We start from the raw sequence: 8,206 nt of genomic DNA, 5'->3' as shown, positions 1-8,206 counted from the left end.
AGAATTCGTTGATTCTTCACATTGTTTAGGCTGAGGACATTTGCCAAATTTTTAAATGGTTTTCACACAAACAAGCAGTTTATACTATTTTTCTCCCCATAAATATAGAACCAGAGTCGACGTTTTGGGTTTAGCATTTTATAGCATTGGGAATATAGAGAAGTGGAATGAAAATGCAAAGATATAAATGGTTTGTTTTTCTGGCTGATTTAATTGATGTAAAACTTGTTTTAAAGCTTGTGCAAAAAAAAAAATATTGTTAGATAATTTTAGATTTTCAAGTGGACTACAAACTCTATTTGTCTAATTATACTTCTGATGGATTTTACTACTTTACAACTGTAAGGGTATGTAGAGGTTTATTAAATATAACTACTAAATCAAATCTTAATTGAAAATAAACCCCTAAAACGTAAATTAAACTTTTATTGCAACTAAAGTATACCAATAATTAATTACTTGTTATTATTGACTTAAATTGATTCTGTCATTTTTTATCTGTAATTAATTAGAAACAAAATTAAGAAGGTTTGGGGCTAATTTAGCTTTAAATAAAGCAAAAAAACTTTCAATGAAAAATACAACCCAGTATCATGTAATTTAGGATCAAAAGTGTTATTTACTTCATTTATTTATTTCATCGTAGTTATAATCAAATCCAAAAATCCAACGTGAAAATCAGCTTCTTGGAAGATTATTCTGAACCGAAGCAATTGTTAGCAAAAGCCAATTCAATGAATCGATAAAACGGAAATTTGGTAAGCCGAAGGAAATGAATGTTGTTTCTCGAGTTAGAAGTTTGACTTCTGCTCTCAACTTTGTTCAAACTTATGCTGTAATCTAAAACCAATCACAATAGGAAAGTTTTGTATTTGCCTTAAACTTATGGCGTTGAATGGTAAATTGGTGCGAAATCAATAATAGGAATGGTTTAGGTCTAGTGGTTTTAATACATTGTTTATTCCATATATAATACACCCTTATATATTGGATATTATATAATCCATATATAATATGGATTGAAAGAGGGAACCGTTTGAATAAATGTTGAAAACCTTGAGCGTGTTTTAAAATTATGTAGATATATCGTAATTTGCTCATACTAGCTATTATGTATATTCGATTAACCATTACCATTTCATTGTGTAAATATAACCTAAGTCACAGTGCTAGGTGTTAGAGCGCAGGACGTTTGTTCCAGAGGTCCCGGGTTCGTTTCCACCAATCACCAATCGCCATTGGAATAGTGTGGTAATGTTACGCTGCCGCTATGTTCACCAAGTTGTTTACAATCTTGGTATGGACATGAGCAGGTCCCTCAAACGGAGAATAACTCAACTATATTTGAGGACTTTGAAAATCATGCAATAATTCACTATCCTGATCAATGAAATGCTATGTTGTCAATGAATTAATTGTGTTCCGATAGCCAACTATTTGAACGATAACTTATTGATTAAAATAATGTTGGTCGTCAGAGATCAGAGGATTGCCGTTTAGATCCTGGGAAAAGATTGGTTTTTATTTTTCGAAATAAATGACCCTGTTTGAAAAATAATTCTTAGTTAGTAATAAAGCAGCATAAGCTGTATTATCCCTCCATTCGATTCATCCTTTCTATATTATCACCTTCCATTCATATTTAGCGAAATGCGTACACATAGTACGTTGCTGTCCATGATTTAGCTAGACGTTATCAATGAAGTAACCCATAAAATTAAAAAACCACATTCCCAATTCAAACAACAAAACTAAGAATATACTATTTCAAATCCAACACAAAACACAAACAAGTGTTTATGTATCTTTTTACTATTTTAAGTGTAGTTAGAATCATGCTAGGGTCTTTCTTACACATTTATTTAACCAGATAAACGAAATACAGTGTTTAAAAAACTATGTTTAGTCAAACTGACCGTGGTAATGGCCCCTCCTATAGATTATAAACACAACCCTTGTAGATATATCAACTAATGGACCAGCTGAAAATAATTGTTACGTTAGTACTGACTGGTCTACATAGAGATCGTGCAGAGTTTAGTATTTTTACATTATTTATCCAGTTCAACAAATTTACGGCATTATAACTAAAGAGTAAAAGCCATAGGGCACAGTTCTACCCTGAAATAAGAGATGAAACATTATTCAGTTGAGACTTCTTCCAAGAATAGAAATCCAGTAAATGTGCAAAGAACAACAAATCATTTTTTTAAAGAATGCATGATGGAATTTTAATTATAATTTATTCCTTCGTATTGAGAGGATAGTGATAAAAATCAAATAAAAATAAACAAAGAAATAAATAAAATTCAATTGCAATTGGAAACTGTATTTGCAAGTGTATCGTTATTGACTGGTCGCCAATGTTAACCGGAAGCCATTCGGCTGTCTCCGTCTTTGCCGAGTTTAGCCGAGTGTTACCGAACATTACCGACCCTAGCAGACGACTTGTGGCGTTGCTGTTTGTGTTTCTTCTGTCAGTAGCGCCCGTAAGTTTGTCAAAAGATGTTCGTTTGGTGGATTCCGTTTTAAGCGCGTCAAGACGGGAGAAGGGTGTTTGGATGTTTTAACCTTAAAGTAAGTTTGTTTTTCATGTAACTAAACAGCAAGTTTTTTAACACAACAACAAACAAGTTTTTTTTAAGAACTGATGACATATTGAATGAACGAACATAAACTATTTAGTCCAAACAAAACTTACATATATTTGTAAACTTTGTTAACTGTATGGTAATAATACATTTACTTACAAAGGTAAAATACCCCCGCCGCAGCAAACCTACACACCAAGCGAATTTCCGTTTGTATGATTTGATTTTTCGATTAAATCTATTTCATTAACACTACGTTTAACGTGTACCTAGGTTTGCTGCTACAGGGAGGTTAGTAAAGTGTGTTTTAGTTAAATATTAATAGCTTAGGATAAGATAAATTGCCAAGTTTCATCAAAATATATCCACATACAAGCATACTAGAACGTGTTACTTATTCGCCATAAGAATAATATAGGAATTTTAAATTTAAAATTAAACTCCGTTTTACAATTAAATTTACAACTTTCTCCAGAACCAAAAACCGTACAAAAACACTTCAATATACTAAAATATATATTTTTAAACTCTTCAAAATGGTTTGGAGAGAAATTTGGAAATTTAATTTTTTGAGGGTGAAAAATGAGAAATAAAATTTTTTACCCCATAAATGTCCTTATATAACCTCGTTTTCATGGTCCAATCATGCTGGTTCGCGAACAAGTTTGTACTTAATTTTTCAAAAACATATATATTACAAGTCAATTTGAACGGATTGTGTCCTTAAACAAGCCAACTACGACAGTTTACTTTTTCCCCATACGAATAAAAGTTGAATTTTACATGTTTATTGCTTGACATTTTCTCACCTTAAAGTGTACAACAACACCTCTGTGTAAAAACTGATTTTTTTTTGCCCACGCAATGGCTTTAATGAAACTCGGACATTTATATGCTATTTGGGTGAAAAATAAAAAAAATCAAACCCAAAACCCCATTACTACATTTTATTACCCGATATTACTCGTTCGCGAACCCATTTAAGTTTATTTAGCCCTACACTTTCATGCTAAATTTAATCAAAATAGAACGAAATATACTCGAGTTATCATTTTCACGGACGCCCGAACTAATAGTGATTTTGGCCTCTGGGGAAACCAAAATATAAAAAATCGGGCCTTGGTCTAGGTCTTGGCGCAATTACGGCTTACTGTGCCACCTACTAACAGTTACTTCGTTAGGATAGGATATTCGCTAAAACATTTATGGGAATACGTTTAATATACAGTGAAATTCTTACCTAAAATAGGGTTCCTCCCCCCTGCTAAATTAACTCATTTACCTGTATTGCTTCGCTGCAGTTAAAAAATAAACCAACAGGTCTTTCACAAAATAAACGTATCAGGGCCCAGATGATACGATAAAAAAGGCTATAGTCACACAGGACTAGTGAGCCGTTGTAGTGAAACTGTATATTTGCAGGTGAGGGGACAATTGGCCCGGGGAGGGGGGAGATTGGCAGGGGCGCCAATTTTATATTGGTACTTAACCCCTCCCCTTTCAATCCCAACGTGCAACAAGATTATCCCCGTAACTTTGAATAAGTGTATTACGTTTGTGAAGGGGTTGAACAATATGTTTAATAGATGGCAAAACTTTGATATAAAAATCTTTAATTCTGGAGTGTATGATTGGAATATGTGAGCTGATATATGAAGGTTATGATGTTAAGAATCAGTTAAGGGTGTTATAAAAACTCGATATTTTTAAGATTGGTTGTTTTGACTTTGAGTAGTTCACTGGACAGTACCGTAGATATTTCGGAGAAGGGATTTTTTGGGAGGTTTGTTCTAATGCCAACCGGAAAAGTATTCTAAACATTTCCTTGTTTAAAAATGCTAGCCTACACAACTTCTTTGGCTTAATTTAAAGAAGTTATCTTAATATATTATTAAAATTTAAATTCATTCGACAATTGAGCAACTGATATTTTTAAGTAATATATTTTTAAACTACGATACTGATAGGCTTAGGGATTCTTGAATTATTTATAATTGGGTTTTTGTGATTTTGCTATAGTGGGGTAATGCTTTTTCTTGATATTATTATTTAAAATATACCTAAATTTTGTAGTGTAAAATACATTTACATACAAATATTGAAGTTCATTCTATCTCCTATGAAAATTAAAGCATATAGAAGTCCTATAACTTTAAAAGTTAACCGAGCTTTCAGCAGTTACAAATGAGGATCCCCCATCGATGTTTTCCAGACAAAGTTTTGAGCATCGATTTTCATTTCTGTCACTTCAATGCATGACGAAGGGTGTTCCAGAACTTGATAGGGGGTGAAAACTTTGCCCTTTGACTTATCAACTGCATAACCTCCTCGGCGTCCTGTCAAACTTCTCCCTCATCAGGGCTCACCCTTCCATGGGGAATACTTTGATCGATAATACTTTGCAAAACTACTCAGTGTACATATTTGCGATCCACCAAACAATTTTCCCTTATAGGAATAAGGTATAAAGAGTGTCCCGAAAGGAACCAGCCAAACTCCGGGAAATGGTTCAATGCGTCAAATATGAATAAATTAAGAATGCATTTGTACTAAAACCAGAACAATTTTGTTATCAAATATACGCCATTTTGTAGTTTTTACATTTACATTTTTATCTTTGAAACGTTCCGACCGATCTTTTTATAGTCAGTATGCATTTTAAGTTAAAAGATAACCATGTAAAAAAATAGCTGTCCAATTTGAGATTTCACAATGGGGGCCATTTCAAATTTTACATCATAAAATATAATAATATGACAATTTCGTAAAAAATGCCCAGACCTCTTTTAATTAGTTTTTAAAATTTTCTATAAAACGAAACCAAGTTTCAAAAGGTCAAATAACAATGAGCTGAAAATCACCATTTTTAAGTAGTGTATGATATGCAAAATTAGGCCAAGCTGTCAGGGTTGATTTTCCAGCGAACAAGACAAAATTAAGATTTTTAGCTATTTAATCTTCTAACTTTTTAAACCAGATATAGACCATTTTAAACGCTAAATAAAAGAGCTCTTAGCATTTTGTTATAAGAATCCAGAATCCAGAAAAATGTGGATCATTCAGATAGGAATTTATATGTAGCCTATTAAAGATCTTCCTCTACTAAAAGCCAACATATAATCAAAAGATCACGATTCAATTAAACTGTGAACATTTTTCACTTTTTGCGTGTCTCAATTTCCAGCGAGGTGTTATTTCAAGAGAAAGAGATACGCTTTTAGTATCCGGTTTGTGATAATACAGGGTGGAGCCTAATTGAAATGAGACTGGTATCACGAATGAGCTGCTTGATTGAGTCGGTTCACTTACTAGAACAAGAAAAGTTAATTCTTTTCAATAAAATATAATATTGTCAACATATTTGATATGATTAAATACAAGGCTGCTAAGAGAAAAGTCCACATAAATTAAACTATTTAAATATACTTACTGGGTGTAAAATTCAAGGTAAGTTTTTCAGTCAAAGAATAATCGGTAAGTTTAGCCACGATTCGTCAGGCTAACACGGATTCTAAGGATTATATCTCAGTGTCAGTGCTTAATACGTTTAACTTAACTCTATCAAACTCCTGAAAGAAAATTTTCTAAGAAACACGCCCAAACGTGTTTTTACACTTAGAATAATTAGAAAAATTTATATCTTTAGGAAACACTGAAAGTTGCTCCTATTATTTTACTATCAGAAATCTAATTGTTAAAAGTTCCTTTTAAAGCAAGTATATATATTTTTTAAGTAAAACTCGATAGTCGATTGATCATTCAACTATTAAAACGTACAATATATTCTTGGGTTTCTAAAAAAAAATAATTATATATTGTTGCATCTATATGTTAACTAAAAAAATAGTTATTTCAAATGGATATGCCGTTCTTATGAAAAGAAATATTTTTACTTAGTTTCCCTATGCTAACATTAATTTTCTGCAAAAACCAGCATGGAGTATTGAAAACTCAGTATGTACAAATCGTCGTATTAGAGAAACAGCGCCTTCATTTTTCTACGTAGACATCATGAATGCAGTTTCAATATTGACGCTGTATCATTGAAGGCGACATCCGACGTAGACTAATTCTTTTATGAGGAAAACTACGATCTGTAACTCATACATCAGACTGTTGTTTGTTATTGTAAATGATTCTCCAAAACAACGATGAGTTTAATTTTAGTATCGCGTATTGACAAAAATTGGCATTGACTTTCGGTACTGCAGTACACTTCTCTTCGCATTGTTTAGGTCAAAGTGTTATATAATTAGTTACAGGAAATTTGAATAAAAGCGTTAAGTAAGAATACAATTATTTATGTCATAATATACTGTTTTTTACGAACTTCCCACGCAAATATTTAGTCCAGAAAACAGCTTTTTGCAACCAGCTTAATCAAATAGGGTGTCATTACCTACTGCTGTTCTGTAATGAGTTTTTATCGGACACCAGCCAGCTCATTACATTTGGCAATGAGTGGTTATAAACAAAAATATAACCTCTATTATGAGTAGTGATTGTTAGTCCTAAGTTGGTGGGAATACCCTACATAAGGATTTGTACAGATTTTTTATTGTTAGGTTAAAATAGAGTAGTATGGAGTAAAATATCGTACGTTACTCGTCCAAAATGTGTTTACCGGACTCGTATGTTAATCCCGTACTCAACTTCGTCTCGCACGGGAATGACCACTCTCGTCCGGTAAACACCTATTTTCAGGACTAATAACGTTTTATACTATTACGCTAAGGAAGTGTTTCAGCTCTGTAATAGAGGGGAAGCGAATAGGCATTGATTTCTTTTCCTCAGGTGTTATTCTTGGCGGAAGATTGTGTTGGTTAGAGCTTAATGGTAGAGGGTGCATTGATGGCTGTTTGAACCTTTCTGGTAATACGTTTTGACTGTGTATGGGAATTAAATTCGAGTTTATCATTGGAGGAATTGTACGTATGGCACAGTAGTGAGAGCCAAAGTTATAAAATTTGAAGCTTTTTCGAAACAGAAGGGCAATTAGGAGGAAGGAATCAAATAATTCAAATTGCGTCTAGTTTAGAGATGCACTTTTAGTGAATGAAAATGGTAATCAAAATGGCAGTTATTTTGAAATACCCCCTATTAACTATTTAACAGGTTATAGCAGGAAAACTAAACTCAGCATACCTTTATAAAAAAAGAGAATCCATCTTTAATGTTATGTTAATTGGGGGTGTCCAGACGTTGTCTTGCCTGCTCACCTTTAATAATTATAATGGCTGCCATTTAGATTAGGGATGCGATATTAACCTCTGGTTTGCGCCATTCAATTTCTCTTGATAAACCCTTTAAAATGTGGGGTCACATGATAGTTGTTTACATTTGAAAATTTGGGGCTGGGGCAAAGTTGTAACTTTGATGAAAAAGTGCGATTTCTTAATTTGCAAATATGGCCGAGTTTGGTTTTCCTACTGCAAGCGTTAAAAGGTTAACTGGGGGGTTCCAGACTTTTGCCCAACTCTGTATACGAGCACTGTTACCATTCGACGCCAAGCAATACATGAAGTTTTTCATTGCACCCTGGAGCACGAAAATGATCCTCAACAAATATTGCAGTGTTCATTCAAAAGCAAAACATTTTTCATCAATGTCAACCA

The 8,206-nt window shown here is 33.0% G+C and overlaps 1 protein-coding gene across 1 annotated transcript in view; it reads left to right on the top strand.

The window, feature by feature from the left end:
• The first annotated feature begins 2,484 nt into the window (after positions 1 to 2,484).
• LOC129003624 (protein sax-3-like) overlaps positions 2,485 to 8,206 on the top strand; it is a 100,259-nt gene continuing 94,537 nt past the window's right edge. The window contains exon 1 of the mRNA XM_054431922.1: positions 2,485 to 2,577. The gene's annotated coding sequence lies outside the window, so the exon portion shown is untranslated. The remainder of the gene's footprint in view (positions 2,578 to 8,206) is intronic.

The sequence above is a fragment of the Macrosteles quadrilineatus genome, unplaced genomic scaffold (assembly GCF_028750875.1).
Source record: "Macrosteles quadrilineatus isolate MER2022 unplaced genomic scaffold, UCM_ALF_1.0 Scaffold_9__3_contigs__length_116548681, whole genome shotgun sequence".
NCBI lineage: Eukaryota > Metazoa > Arthropoda > Insecta > Hemiptera > Cicadellidae > Macrosteles > Macrosteles quadrilineatus.
This window is presented reverse-complemented; position numbering and strand designations above follow the sequence as displayed.